We start from the raw sequence: 16,733 nt of genomic DNA, 5'->3' as shown, positions 1-16,733 counted from the left end.
TAGACACTGCCCTGCCTTCCCTGCACCTTTGCGTATGTGATCGTTCCAATTTCAGTCAGTAGTGAAGAGAAGTCATAGAGAGCGACATCTACCATATTATGCAACATGTGTAGAAATAGAGTGGCCTGAGTTAATGCGACAGGACTGTGTTTTGACCACTCGGTGGAAGTGGGTACATGTTGTCGTAGCTCACCAACCAAGTACAATGTGGAAGGTCAGCGCCAAACGAAGCCTACTCCTGCAACACGAGGTTGTACAAAAGACAGTACGAACAGTTACGGCAGTGTTTCTTATCGGGAATATTAGGCAGACTCAGTGTCATACAGGAACTGTCAAAATCACGCAGGTATTGATCCTCCACCAAGACTATTTCTCCATCTCAAACAAGCGATCTGTCAGTCATTGTGTGGTAATCTCCAGTGTACCAGTGAACGGACGGGATGGAAAAGACACCACCGATATACTGTAATAAAAAGCGTCACAGTTGATAGTGTGAACAGTTTTAGCAATTTTACCGCAATTTCAGCACCGACCAAAGATTCAGCAGCATGCTTCCAATTTTCAGTATCATCGATTAACTGACCCTCCTCTACTTTCTGAGTACCATTGCAAGTGTATATAATGGTCTGTGCAGTACTTCCATTCATTGTTAATTCTCGGATTTATACTTCAAAGTATATCAGACAGCGATCGAAATATTTCTAGCACTTCGAGAATAGTTCATAATTTACGATCTCTCTCTAAACGGATGGGTGTCACAGGGCTTTCTTGCATTCTTAGGATAAAGCTATAGACTGAAATATCTCCTCGCATTGTCTTTGACCAACACCCCCCTGCAGCACTGACACCGATTTACTCTGCAGATAACCAGAAGTAGACTGGTGGCAAACTGCTGTAAAAAGCGAAGCAAAGTAGGTATAAAACGTATAGCCTATGCTTAGAGAAATCTACAGTATTTCGGCACCACTGTTACCAATTATTTCGGTTTTACAAAGGAAATATATGAGAAAGCAGAATACTGCATTCAAGTTTTGATTCTGCTGTTTTCTTTTTCTTTTTTTTTTTTCTTTTTTTGCCCTGTGGACGTAAAGAAGTGCCCAATGTCTGTTTTGACACATGATAAAAATTTCGAATCGTTTTGGAGGATACATAATTTGGTTCTGTTCATTACTGTGGGCGTTTACCCTAATATTAAAACAAAACACCCTTACTAAAATATAAGTAATGTGCAAATGCTTACTGTGTTGGATTACGCGGTGGAAGATTTGCAGACACCTGGTTTGTCATTACAGATTATACGCTAAGAATGGCGGTTATAGTTGTCTATTCTTAGCACCATTTTGGCTACAAATTTTTGTCTCCAATAATCACAGATCGTAATAACAGGAACCGAAACACTAACTTCAAAGTTATGTGGTATCGAACTACGTTGGAGGTGCACAATTGGGATAGGACGCATTCTGGCGCAATTTCTGCTTTTTTACAGTAAAATTACGTGTAATGGAGTAGGCACCCGATATAAAGAAAACTGCTTGCTTCGAGTAATTAGAATTTCAGTGCGTGCACTGAACACCACCGTGAGAACTACAAAGCACAATAACTGCTATAAACTTTTCGGATCCAAGTGATGATGAAACTTCCTGGCAGATTAAAACTGTGTGCCCGACCGAGACTCGAACTCGGGACCTTTACCTTTCGCGGGCAAGTCCTCTACCATCTGAGCTACCGAAGCACGACTCACGTCCGGTACTCACAGCTTTACTTCTGCCAGTATCTCGTCTCCTACCTTTCAAACTTTACAGAAACTCTCCTGCGAAACTTGCAGAACTAGCACTCCTGAAAGAAAGGATATTGCGGAGACATGGCTTGGCCACAGCCTGGGGGATGTTTCCACAATAAAATTTTCACTCTGCAGCGGAGTGTGCGCTGATATGAAACTTCCTGGCAGATTAAAACTGTGTGCCCGACCGAGACTCGAACACGGGACCTTTGCCTTTCGCGGGCAAGTGCTCTACCATCTGAGCTACCGAAGCACGACTCACGTCCGGAACTCACAGCTTTACTTCTGCCAGTATCTCGTCTCCTACCTTCCAAACTTTACACAAGCTCTCCTGCGAAACTTGCATTACGCTGCTTTATGAGAAGGTACATTGTCATGCTGACAAAAACAATCGTCGTCTCTGAGCCGTACCTCTACAGTACGTAGTACACGACGATATGAAATGTATTCATATCCTTCCGTATTCAGCATTTGCCCAGGCGCAGCAAGCGAGCCAGACACTAACCACTAAAAACATCTCCATAACATAACACCACCCGCTACGTGCTTCACTATTGGCATTACCCATGGCGGCAGATTAAGTTCTTTAAGCACTCGACAAACACAAAGCCTTCCACAGAACTGCACCGGGTACAACGCGGTCCATCACTGCTAGTCGCTCGTTTCATCTACATCTACATCATACTCCCCAAGCCACCTAACGGTGTGTGGCGGAGGGTAGTTTCGGTACCTCTATTTGATCGCTCCAAGTCTGTTCCACTAGCGAATAGTGCATGGGAAGAATGATTGTCGGTAAGCCTCTGTATTGATTCAAATTTCTCGAATTTTCTCCTCGTAGTTAATATGCGAGATGTTGTGGGGAGGAGTTAATATGTTGTCCGAATCCCCCTGAAAAGTGCTGTCCCGAAATTTCAATCGTAAATCTCTCCGTGATGCACAACGCCTCTCTTCTAACAACTGCCAGTGGAGTTTGTTTAGCATCTCCGTAACGCTATCTCGCCAGCTAAACGATCTGGTGCCGAAACGCGTCGCTCTTCGTTGGATCTTCTCTACCTCCTCTATCAGTCTTACCTGATAGGAATTTCAGATATATCGCTCGAACAAGCTCCATATAAGCCACTTCTTTCGCGGATGAGTTACATTTCCTTAAGATTCTTCCGATGAATATGAGTCTGGTGTTGCTTTTCCCACTATCTGTTTTAAGTGGTCATTCCATTTAAAATAGCTCTGGATAGTTACGCTAGATATTTTACGGCAGGTGCTGTCTCCAGCTTTTTGTCATCCACTCATTCACTATATATTGGTACCGCTCTTTATGCCATCTAAACGTCGCTTAATACTGACTGCAGATATTTGTGGATTGTGACGAACTATTTGAGCGATGGTCCCCCCTTCCCCACCATTATTTTGAAGTCCCTATAGACAATCATTTGACTAGATGGACTGCTGTTAGCACTTTGATACTCACGAGAGAATCATTACGCTGATTTCATGAGTTTTTTACTGTCGCCCTCCACAATGGACGATAGTTGATGTCTGCCAGTTCACGAGGTCTGGCTGGTCTTGGTTTAGCTGTGATTATTCCTTCGCGTTTACAGTTCATGGTCCCATCACCATTAGTCAGCTTAGGCTACTTTAGAAACATTGAACTGTCCCTGATGGATGTGTTACTCAGGTGACATCCAATGACTAGTGCACGTTCGAAATCACTGAGTCCTCGTGAAATCACTCAGCCCTTTTGTTGCTCTTTCTCTCCTTTTATACAGCGGCTCCGCCTCGTGTGATGCCTGTTGGTCAGTTATATAGGGATGTTCCCGATACTTTTGATCAGTTAGGGTATGTACGTATGTACCAAATCCACTCCTAAACTACTGGATCAATTTCAGACTCGATCATATTTATTTTCTGTAGAGGAACACAATGTAAGAACCACCTACCTTACATAATTTCGGAGGTGGGAGTGTAAAAGAAGTGTCATAGAAGTACGGCTCAGGAATATCTGGAGTAATTACAAACAAATTTTATATACACGTGATTTATTATTTGCATTATTTGTATGTAAGTATAGTGTGCTTGTAATATGCTGCTTCCTTCCAACCCTTAGGTTTATTGCTGACAGTTTTAATGACGTTTGAAACCTAGTTATGTGTTTGGGTGGGGGAGGGGGGGGCGGAGGAGAGGAGGAGTGTGCAAAGACATTTCATCTCATCTCTGTAACGCCTGAAATGATTTCCACCAATTTGGACGCACATACCACTTGCAAATGGAGAAAAAAATCTATGACAATAAAATCGCCGTAGGACATCTAACCTGAGAGGGTTAGAAAGAGATGACGTAAAAGTATAGTTCAGGAACATTTGGAGCAATTAAAAAAAAATATTCTATACGTAACTCATATTTTTTTATAAAAGTACTTTGGGAATAAATCAGCCCTACTATACGGGGATGAGGTGAGAATAGTGCGATACATAATAACATTTTAAAATGACCTGTTGTTATTTCTTTCTCCTATTTAGTTGACTTGAAATACTTTAAAACTATGAATTGCACTTTGTCTCTTATTTGTGCTGTCCATTGTGTCCATCCATGGACTCTGTGGCGAGACAAAAATTTTGTCTACGTGTTTGGGGACGTAATATCACGCTACACGGCTGAACGCCACAGCTAAATTTTACATCTGATCTGGTATATTATGATGTAAAACAGCAGAGAATAAGACCCATGTGTAGAGCATACAGGGTGTCGGGGGTGTAGATACTGATATTATGATATTTGGTACCTCAATCAAGTACCCACTTCTGTAAATAGTTTTTCCTCTGCGAAGAACAGTCTTCCTGCAAACACATCACCTAATTTATTGCCTGATGTATCCCGCACGGTCGTAACTGTACCACAAGGTGGACTATGCCTGTCACTATAGACTATCTTCAGTACAAGACCTGGAATTAATAAACATTAATAATATGCTTGTGCCGAGCATATGTTGACGTACTGAAAACTTAAAACTAACTACTCGTAATAGCTATATTTATTAGTCTTCAAATGGAGGAAATACTGATGTGACGTTGTTTAGTACACTGTCTTCAGTCATCAACAGAAAGATATGCACATACACCTTTAACACCCTGTATGTGACGTAAATGTATCCGCCCGAAGTTGTGGGCACAAAGTTAGTGTGAAATAGAGCAGAGTCTAATCATGACATATCTAGGAAATTTTTTTAGTTTTGAGGGTACATAATCGTGAAATATCTAAGAAACTTTTTTAGTTTTGAAATTATTCTAACCGAACATTGCAGTTAGTATGTAAAACGGTCGCGTGTCCGTTGACCACTGCGGTGCGACCTGTATGCTTCATTATAGGCTCTTCTTGGTTCTTTCACAAAATCAGGCTGCACATAATTACTCTTCGTCACTCATCAATCTACAGTTTCAATACCATTAAGAACTGGTCGCTTCTGATAACACACGAAGATATACACTTTTGTGCTAATTAATCTGCGATGTTGTACTGAGCTCTATGTTGCATAAACAAAAATATATTTACCAAAATTTCTGAGTATTACTTTGTTAATAAAACAGCCTAAGGTTTATTAAATGAAACTAAGTGGTTTGTAATTTTGTTAATAAAAGAGCCTAAGGTATATTAAATAAAACTGAATGGTTTGTAATCCTTGTGGAACATTTCCTTCCCTCTCAGCTGATCATATAATTTTTCTAAAAACTGGAGAAGAAATTAAAAAGTGGGCGATTTTAATCAGCTAATCATTTCTTGCCTCAAAATAATTATATAAGTAATATAAAATAAGATTATAAGAATAGTCTGTTGTATATATAACGGTTTCTAACAGATGTTGCACTGCTGTTGTCAGTAGTTGTTTTATCCATTTAATTACATTCGTTTTCAGTTACATTTTTCTATCATTAACATTCATGGATGAAAACTAATGTAGCCTAGTTTTTCAGTAGTTTCGTCGAGACAGTTTCGTTAACCAGATACGATTATCTTCTTTCCTTTGATTAAACAGATGCTAGTTTGGAAATATTTGTCCGTTACATATTTATTTGTTCTTCTATATTAGATTTTATTGATTTGACACTGATAAATCTCCATCTACATACATACTGCGCACACCACCATACAGTGCATGGCGGAGGGTACCTTGTATCACTGCTAACCGTTGCCTTTCCTGTTGCGCTGACAAAAGAGCGAGGGTAAATGATTGTCTAATTGCCTCCGTACAACCTCCGATTGCTCTTATTTTTTCATCGTGGAGCTTACGGCAAATGTACGTTTGTGACAGCAGAATCGTTCTGCGGTTAGCTCCAAATATCGATTCTCTTCATTTTATCAACTGCGTTTCGAGGAAAAAACGTCGTTTTCTCTCCAGCAACTCACATCTGAGTTCAGCTTACATCTCCGTAAGGCCCGCACGTTGATGGACCGACCAATACGAAATATAGAGCAGTTCACCTCTGAATTGCTTGGATATCTTCTTTTAACCCGACCTGGTGGGGATCCAAACAATCGAGCAACACTCAACAATGGGTCGTGCCAGCATTCCACTCACGGCATATGAGCTATACTTTCCTAGAATTTTCCCAATCAACCGAAGTCGACTATTCACATTCCTTACGGCTGACCACACGTGCTCGTTACATTTCATATGGCTATGCAACGTTACGCTTAGATATTTATTCGACGTAACTGTTTCAAGGAACACACCGCTAATTCTGTATTCAAACAATATTGGACTGTTTTTCCTACTCGTCCACATTAACTAACATTTTTCTACATTTAGAGCAAGCAGTTATTCACTACATCAAACAGAATTTCTGTCAAAGTCATCCTGCATTGTCTTACACTCCACTCAATGACAAGGTTCTCTTTTAGTGGCGTCGCCAGCAAACAGTCGCAGATTGCTGCTCATCCTATCCAGCATGATCACATTATCATTATTATCATTGGCGCACTGAATTCTTTAGAATAGTGATTTTCTGTATCTTGTATGATTACTGTAGCATCAGCATGCACTGATATCACCAAGGAATTGTGGACATGGGTCCTCAGCTCGTGGGCGTGCGGTAGCGTTCTCGCTTCCCACGCCCGGGTTCCCGGGTTCGATTCCCGGCGGGGTTAGGGATTTACTCTGCCTCGTGATGACTGGGTGTGGTGTGCTGTCCTTAGGTTAGTTAGGTTTAAGTAGTTCTAAGTTCTAGGTGACTGATGACCATAGACGTTAAGTCCCATAGTGCTCAGAGCCATTTGAACCATTTTTGTGGACATGGGTGATTGCTTGTCGCATAATCCCTAACGTCCTGTGGCGGCCAGGTCTGACAGAGGGAAATAAGGATGGCAGTCATCTGTGTCACTGGCGCCTGCATGGAGCCGATCTGTCACACGCCGAGTTGCAACAACGTAAATGGTGTTGCTCACAACTGTGGATACTTCAGGAGAGTGTAGCATCGCAGACACAACCTGGATATACGCTGAAACCGCCGTATGTATCTACTCAGATCCTAATCGCGCGAGTGGCCACCTTTCCTCTGTCACAGACACAGTCTCAACGCTTGGTAAGCGTTTCATGAAGAGTATGTGATACAGTAGTTACGTCTTTAAATGGAGGACCCCAAAAATACTGATACTCGTGACGTCAGGAACAGCTACCACGAGACTGAGAGTTAATGCGAGACCAATAATCGTGAAGTCTATGAGTTGCGAAGATTTACATGCGTTTTAAGGTGCTTTGTCCAATGAAACTAGCTGCCTGCTCGCGCATGCAGATTTATAATTTGGGCTGCGACTCGCACCTCGTGCAGACACCGGCCACAGCACTGCACCAGTGACCAGTGCTATGGCGGAAGCGGTGCGACTGAAGGCGTTCTACTTAGTGTAGTCGCAAAATATCTAGCCAAAGAAATCTACAATGAGACATTCACAGAAAGTAATACTCTAAGCTAGTCTCTCAGCATCAGCGTCTTTATCTTCAAAGCATCGTAAGTATAAGTACGTAGGCGCTTCGTTCCAGCACCATCAGTTCTGGAAAACTGCCATTTGGCCGAAAATTCATTGATTCTTCCCAAGTTTTTCCGTCCAAGGACGTGGGAAACAAATAGGCGACCGTTCAGTTTGTAGACAAATGCGGACAGTACTTCTTCCATAATTTTGCTGACATACTCTGTAGAGATTCTGAAGGAGAACACTAGAGATGGGTAAGAGTCTCCTGTTGGTAAAACCCTGAAGAAGAGAGAATTAAGCTGGTACGCTTTTTTAAATGTATATTTCATGGCATTTTATGTGACATTTTTTAGAACCTACGGAGAAACAATAAGGACTCATGTCGGAAAAACAGAAGGGAAGGAATGCTTGAAAAAGGATCAAATACGTAAACGAAACAAAAGAAATGGATTCTCTGTGATTACTAGGTTTTCCTGAATGTAGTTTAACGGAGAAGGCAATAAGTAAATTTCTTGATTTTAAACATACTGCTTGCATCTGCTACTAGTTTCCGTTTCTTTGCCTCTGGGAAAAACAAACTCAGCTATTACAGCTGTTGCAGAAAAATTAAGGGCAGGTTTAAATTTTATTGAATCCGCAGGTTTCTCTAAAGTAACTGCATTTCAGTCAGTGTTTTACATGATGTCATTATACATCTTAATTACGGATTTTCAGTTAAATTTCATTTCTGTAGCTCTAATACCTTGGAAGATGGAATGTTATACCCTTTCGTAAAAAGAGCTACAAAATTCCTGTTTTTATGACTAAAATGTTTCCTTTCTCGAAAACTGCTACTCCTATAGCTATGAAACTTTTACTGCTGTTTATTACAGCATAGAAATCATACGAGTACTAATACAACGTGGGAAAGAAAGTTCTTAATCATTTCGTCACCTCTCAAACAAAATTTTTCCCCGATACATTCGGTGGCAAAGTTGGTCAATTTCGTTTCGCAATAACTCCCGATTACCAACAATTAGATCCAGTTTGAGTGCTGATCCGTTACAAACAAGACACGGAGAAAACAACTGCGTGGTCTGAATTCGTGTAAATGTTGACAGTCGGTAGTCGTCGCGGAACGAAACTGACCAATTTTTCCACCGAATTTACCGGGGAAAAATAAGCTTGTTTGAGAGGTAACCAAACAAGTAGTAATTTTTCTCACGCTGAATTATTAGTTTTGTGATTGCTATGGCCTGAAGTGGCATTAAAATATCATAGCAGTAGAACTAGCAGTCTTAGAGAAAGAAAAAAGTTTCAGTCGGAGAAGCAGAATTTTTGTATCTCTGGGTACAAAACAGAAAAAAAACTTTAAATCACTAAAAGTATTAGAGCCAGAACAGTGAAAGTTGAACGCTAAACTCGTAATCCGGATCTCTAATAACATCATGTAAAATATTGACTGAAATGATGTTACTTAAGGCACACACGTGAATTCAACGAAATTTAGATATGCCCCCAAACTTTCTGCAAGCACTATGTTGATACATGTGTCGAACTCTTTCAGTCAGAAGAAGTGACCAACAATACTGTTTTAACCATTATAACTGATTCCAGGGACAATACAGAAATTGTATCCAGATCACTTCATGTAGAAGAGAGTGAAATGAGATAGCGATACAATCTCCGTTAAATGATTCAGATCAACATACATCTTCCGTGCAGACAGAAATAGGTCATGTTCCCAGTGTCACAAATTTGCGTAAGAGTGAGAAGGTGAATGTTAAGAACAAGATGTACCTCATGCCCGAAAAAAACTGACAGATCCGACTCCACTTGTTCAGTTGACTTATAAAAACATATGGAATTTAGAAATTAAGTGATAGATGTGAAACTCACAAATGTGAAGTTTAAGAGTGTGTCAGAACGGACTGACATTATTCGAAACTATTGATCTTAGTGGAATGATGCATTTCCTTTCAATATAAAAGTGTTGTTTAATTTTTGGCTACATTTGTAAGTTTCGCAAAAGCAGCTGGTCATTTTAATGACTACAATTTATATTTATCTCTCCCTCTTTGTTAGTGAAAACCTGTCGATGGAGGGAGAGTAAATAAGGACTTTTATCACAGTGATTCAGTACTATGCAGAACTTATTATGCAAGAGGGTTAATAAACAGCTATTTTCCAAACATTTCACTGTCTTAACCTTAAGGAAGAAATATGACAGCGTGAAAATGGCAGGAATTCGATTACCGTCTGAAAACATTCTCTGTGGATAAGAAATGAGGAATTACTTAACGTTGCATGATGTGCAGAAACGTTACGAGTTGCTAAACTGTTAAAACAGTGACAAAGAGGAAAAAAAATTTAATTTTAGCCAAAAATTTGTCTATTACAAAGAAAATTAGACTCATTGCGAGTTTTTCAGTTACATTGATGGGTTCCTTGAACAGGTTGCCCTTTTTTATGTAAGCTGCAAAACAACCTAAAATAAAGTACGATTTTCCTAACATTATGTAAGAGATGCTTGTTAGTCAAAATGTTAAAACAACCTTCACTGCCATATGTCCCAAAAATGCTATTAATCTCCTTTGTCTTCCTTCTGCCGAGGAGCCACCATAATATTACCTCGTCATCCTATTCTTCGTGTAATAAGATATCCTAGTAGTTCAAAGTCTGATCCAGTTCAGCTCTGTTTCTCTCCATCCCGCTGCCGACTGCCATCTTATGCCACGGCTGCGCCCTGGGAAACTGCGGCGACTGCGGACGAAATTCGGTCGCGTTGCCGTATACCTGAGCGTAAAGGCCACCCCTTTCGCCGTGGGGGGGGGGGGGAGGTGTGTCTCTCGCTGTCGCGCTTTGCACAATGCACCTCTACAACGATACGTTACATTTGTGATTACTAAATTCCAATTGAATTTCATTCAGTCTTGTAAAAGAATGCTCTTGTGTAACTTTAGTTCGGTTACTGTACACGGTGTAGCAATCCCTTGTCTCCGTGTATTTGTTCCCTGATAGCTCAGAATTTGAGAGAGTGACGTCCTGTCTACATTGTCTACTCTACCAATGCTATAAACGTAACCTCCCTGTAAACTGTCTTCTAAAATGTGTGTTGGGATCAGTATTGCCGTGCAATGTCTGTACTTCCCGAAACTCATCTTGCCCGAGTATTTCCAATCTTCTGCAAATAATTCGTATCAGTATTTTGCAACTTAATAATCTGACGGTTGTTAACATTCACGCAGAGAAAAATGACTGTGCTGGAAAACCTCTACGTTATTTGATTTTCAAACAGCTGAGCAAAACTAAACGTACTCAGACATTTCTCTCTTCACTTATTCTGACCTACACTAAACTGACACACAGACTACTGCAGTACAGCGAGCGCCAATACTGCCAGCTAAATAAAAGATTGTAACTACAGAAGACACTAACTACTGATAGGCATAGTTAGCAAATCAAATATTTTGATAGAACAAAAATGTATTTACCTTAATACTGTTCAAAATACTGTTCAAAATAATGACTTTTGAACAGTATTAAGGTAAATACATTTTTGTTCTATCAAAATATTTGATTTGCTAACTATGCCTACACTACACTAGCGAATATTCCAACAATGTCAACCAGCCACAGACTGCACACAGCACAGTCAGTGATTTTCATACAGAACGCTACGTGGCGATACCAACATAAAAGCCTAAACAGCCTGCTTACATAGCTCCCATGCTCCCCACAAAAAATTTTACAAATTCTTTTGGGCAGTGCCCAACAATTATTTGCTAATTTTTTTATATTAACGATAGCAAATAAATCAAATGCACACACTTATCGATACAATGTTTGTCAACAGCAAAAATTGCCCACTGTCCATAAAGACGTTCCTGAACATTCATCACAGTAGTAATTCCGTTGCATAAAGTCTGGTCAGTAAAAGAAAATGCACACGGAAGTAGTGGATTTTCATGCAGTCTTGAAGAAGTAGTGTTGTCCTTCCAACTGAAAGACAGTGCTGACTCTCGACATGCAGACAGGTATTGGGCCACAACAGAGCAAAGCCACAGCAGTCAGTCAACGTTTTGAAGAATATTGGTAGGTCATCACAGAGCAGACCCACTGTAGTCCTGGTAGAGATTATGGTATTGGTGGGCCACCAGAGTTGCAGATCCACTGCAGTCCTTGCAAAGATAATGGTATTTGTGGGTCATCAAATGTGTAGACCCACTGTAGTCCTTGTAGAGATGGCCAGCAGACATCTGTTGCGACTGTTCAGGTGCACAATCACCATTGAAGAGTCTTGCGGACAATATAGCAAGTCATAAACCACCACTTGTGCACTCACGAACTTTTTGGTATGTCCTTAGAACCAGCAAAGATGTTAACCAGCCCCTTGCTGAATTGTGAACACTCGTGCGAGCATTAACAGTCCTTTTTTTTCACATATTGTGACTATACTATGACAAACAGAAACGTGTGCAATGAAATGAAACTTAATTTGAAGAACAGGTGTCTATACAACTACAAATTTTTCGAAATGAGAATACAATTACAAAGGTACAAAATACATCATTAAACAACATAATAATACAGATAACTTTTTTAGTAATACACGCTTTACAAAAGAATAGAAATAAACATATGCATCAGTGTTACAGGAATTATGACATAGGTAAATAAATAAAATAATGAGAATAGTTTTCGAAACATGTATTTCACACATGAGCATTAAAACAAAACAGAATAAATAATGCCTAAACATCTTTATAAAGTAAATAACATAGTATTAGAAAAATTCTACAACATAACTCTTATCAGGTAAACACATAACGACAGGAAGAACACAAATACACAAGGATACACAACCACACAGCGGAATAACACAAAAGGAAAGGATTTGTTTTCAGAGTGACATTTGGTACTGCAATACTTATCGTATTTGATTTCCAAACAAAACTTTCTTTACTTATGAAGATCTCCCTTAGTTTGTCTTTATTCCCAGAAAGTTCTGTCTATACCTGCTGTCCTTAAACCCTACTGTTTTGTTCATATCCTCTTTCAAAATAATTATTTCTCATGGTACAATACTCATTTTTGCCTAAATCTTTTTCATATATCTTCTCAATGCATTCTTTCCCTATTCTTCATAGTTAGTTTCTTATATAGTGTCCCCCATTTTAATCTAACTTAAATCTACTGAGCTCAGATACATAAACTAAGGGATGATGGAATGCAGCAGCACATCACAAATTAACACAAAGAGCAATGACAAAAAATGCGAATTAACAAAGCAAGCAGCAGTATATCTAAATTAGCAAAGCAAATGCAACATTACAACTAATATGATCCAATGTACAGCAACAAGAAAAATAAATCAGTAGTAAAACTGGCTTAATACAATGTAAAATTCATTAGAACTATGCCCGGTAAACAGCAGCAGCAAATGCAATAACTTATATCTACACATGATGAAGCCCAAGCAAAAATAAATCACAGTAAAGATAGGAAATGTCTAATACCTAAGTCAGATCTTAACACTAGAGTGATGTATCACAAAAACTTATTGTACAAAACAAGTTACCAAATCGTTGAAAAGATTATGTATGCAATTCCTGCGAAGGGAAATGTCTATTTATGCTCCCTTTTTAAGAAAGTAGATCATAAAATTATTATTTACTGGGTCTGCAGACAGAAAACGTTTCTATTAGTACATCTATTAATTTAATTTTAACAAATGCTGCAGTGCTACTACAAATTAGATATTAATAAAATTAGCAAATATATATATAAACCAAAGCATGAAACGTCATTCACTAGCTGTATTGCATTTCGGCAAATATCAGCAATTAAAAGCTACAAAGTGTAATTTTATGTCTTCAAGCATGAGCACGTCATATTAGTGGTGCTTTCTGCAAAGAAATGTCAATAGCGAGGTTAATGGCCTCTTTTTCTCAGACTGTTGTGCAGCTGGGCGCTCACAACACATTATGTCAAGGTCACTTACATTCCTTACTGAAATATTTACAACAGCAGTTTCTGTTACAGTTGATAGCAATAAAATTTCACAGCTCGAAAAATTACTGTAGAAATATGTAGAAACGAAATCTCATGAATAGCAGTATTGTTATACATTCATGCATGTACACACATTTCACAACTCTTATTAAAGTACGATTCTTGGTTTCCAACATCCTTTTCACAAACCAGAGTCCCTAACTTCTACTCATTATTCCTTACCTTATTACATGTATACATATTCATCGACACTTCTTCAATATTTCATCATAATAAATACATAGCATAATCAGATGCCTCATTCAGCATACACATCATTGACATAATAATATCATCATTGCAGCTTCTTTCAATAATTTCAAAACCTTAAAAAAATTCTCTGCTCATTTCAGTAGTGTCATCTACCTCAAACGTACTTCAAAATTCATGATCCCATATCAGATACATCATTCAAAGCTCTCTTAGTATCACAATGGTTCCAAAAAATATGAAGAGTTCACAAAGTACAGACAAAACACAATTTCATAAGTGTGAAGTTATCCAACTATGTAATTCCATAAACATGTGTCACTGATGTAGTAAAAAGAATGTTTGTCTCTCTGAGTTAAATGATCAGATAGCTGTTTAATTCTGTGTTAGAGAAACATGGTGCCGATTTGTTAAGTTGTAGCCGGTCGGTGTGACCATGCGGTTCTAGGCGATTCAGTCTGGAACCGCGTGACCGCTACGGTCGCAGGTTCGAATACTGCCTCAGGCATGGATATGTGTGATGTCCTTGGGTTACTTAGGGTTAATTAGTTCTAAGTTGTAGGCGACTGATGACCTCAGAAGTTAAGTTGCATTGTGCTCAGAGCCATTTGAGCCATTTGTTAAGTTTCATAAGCAAATACCATATTAGCTAGGGTTCCTAGCGCTTGCCACACACTTAGTGCACGTAGTAGGCGTGTACCCCCTGAGGATTAATGTCTTTATACACTCAGGTGTTACACATTAAAGCAATGGAATGAAATGTATCATCGAAAACCTTCTTTGTATCTTTGTAATTCAAAAGATCCTTAAAAATAAATGTTTTTAATACAAAATTAATCACTCCACTACTTGTACCGTAGCGCTAAACTGTGCTTCTTGTTGTAAGATAATCTCTGTCATAATTAAAGGGTAAAAATGTGCCAAGTGTCGTAATTATCGTCGTCCTTAAGCAAAGTTATGTAGAAGTCAATCTACTTACCTCGTAATAAACAAAAGTGAAATGCTATGCATATAGATATCGCAGGTTATTACATACATTACCGTGATTAAGAAAGTACTAAACTGCAACGTAATGTTGTGCTGCGGAAAAGGCTGACTCAGTGTAGCTATACAGCAAAAGTTACTACTGGAACACGTTTTACTATCCAGAAGAATTCAGAAAAACTGTGTAGATATAAAACAGATACAGCGCAAAAGTAATAATATAAATTTTGTCACTCATTAGTAATGTCGTGATATAATCTTGTAGCTGTCAAATAAACTAACCACTCTGTCATCTTGTATCTCTCAGAAAGTACTTTAAAACCAAAATGTTGCATTAAAATCTCATTAGCAGTACTTGTATATGTTCTAAGTATGTAAGCCTTACAGTCGCTACGCAATTGTGCAATCAACAGGGAAGAATGTACACACAATAACACCGTGTCGTCTGTTCACTACAAAAATGCATTTGTATTTACTGTCTAAATAAGTTCCCTAGATTCTTGACTGGATAGTTAACTTTAAAACATAATTGCATGTTAACAGTTCCTAAGGGTGACAGAGCGTACTAATAATGCGAAATGAAAGATTTTAAGGCGAAGACTCAGTTAAAAAGCAGATTATCTCTCAATAAACGGTTTTACATGTAAAATGTGGTATATACCTTTACTCTTCCTAGTACGCAGAGTTCAGCTTCGACGCAATTATCATGTGGTATACATCGCTAAAGAATGCTCAAATTTTTGTCAAGGTTAGCATCTATGTTACTTTTCTCTGAGCCAGCTGGCGCACGTGGATACCTGCGGTGTGAGTCATTGTCTGTTACCTTTGTTGTCGCGCATCGTTACTGGGATTTGGAGATCTAACTTCTACAAATTCACCTTGCTGAGACAGCCCTGCCCTGTTTGAATCCCACCAGTTCTGATGAAATTCAGGTCTGTCATTATGATTATATCGTCTGTCGTCATGCCGGTAGTTTCCATAGTTTCTTTCCTGTCGGTCATGTGGTGGAGAGTTTCTCCCGGCATCGTAACTGTGTGGTGGACTGTTGCATCTGGAGTTATTCTGTCTCCTTTGATAATAATTATCTTGGTTGCCATATTGTCTGCTTCTCTGATTGTCTCTGTTATAGTCATTACCACTGAGAGGTGATCTTTCCCTGTAATTATTTTTACTTTACCAACGGTTGTCATATGGGTGGTGTCTGTTTTGATCACGAGTTACGTTGTAAGAATAGCTTTGTTGTGTCCAGTTATTATCTCTGTCATAGCGGAATTGTGGCGGATGTGACCTGTAATTGTTGTGTTCCTGTTTTCGCGTCCTGCAATTGTCAGTGTCAATTTCCAATTCTTGTAACAGTCCCTGAAAAGCTTCGATGTCGTCTTTGCAACATCATGCCAAAATAATATGTCATAAATGTTCAGGCAATTTGATTAAGCAAATGCGAATAAGTTCTGAGGGACTGTATGGGTTTGACAGATACTGATTCTTGTGCAACACGTCTTCAAAATATTTGACGAGACTGGAAAATTCAGATTGTTCGAAATTTTTCATCATTATGATGCTATGTTTTACGCGATCTTGAGTAGCTTGAGACCAGTATGCTGGGAGGAAGGCAAGACAAAATTCTCCTTCAATGTGACAATCGTGAATGACCGATCGCATTCTTACGGCTGGTTCATTCTCTACATATCCACACACAAATTCTGATCTGTGCTCCAATGACCAGTTGGGAGGAAAACAATGAGAGAATTGATTACGCCATGCTTGT

Source organism: Schistocerca cancellata, chromosome 3, assembly GCF_023864275.1.
Source record: "Schistocerca cancellata isolate TAMUIC-IGC-003103 chromosome 3, iqSchCanc2.1, whole genome shotgun sequence".
In the NCBI taxonomy this organism is placed as follows: Eukaryota; Metazoa; Arthropoda; class Insecta; order Orthoptera; family Acrididae; genus Schistocerca; species Schistocerca cancellata.
The sequence above is the reverse complement of the archived record's forward strand: the minus strand, read 5'-3'. Positions refer to the sequence as shown.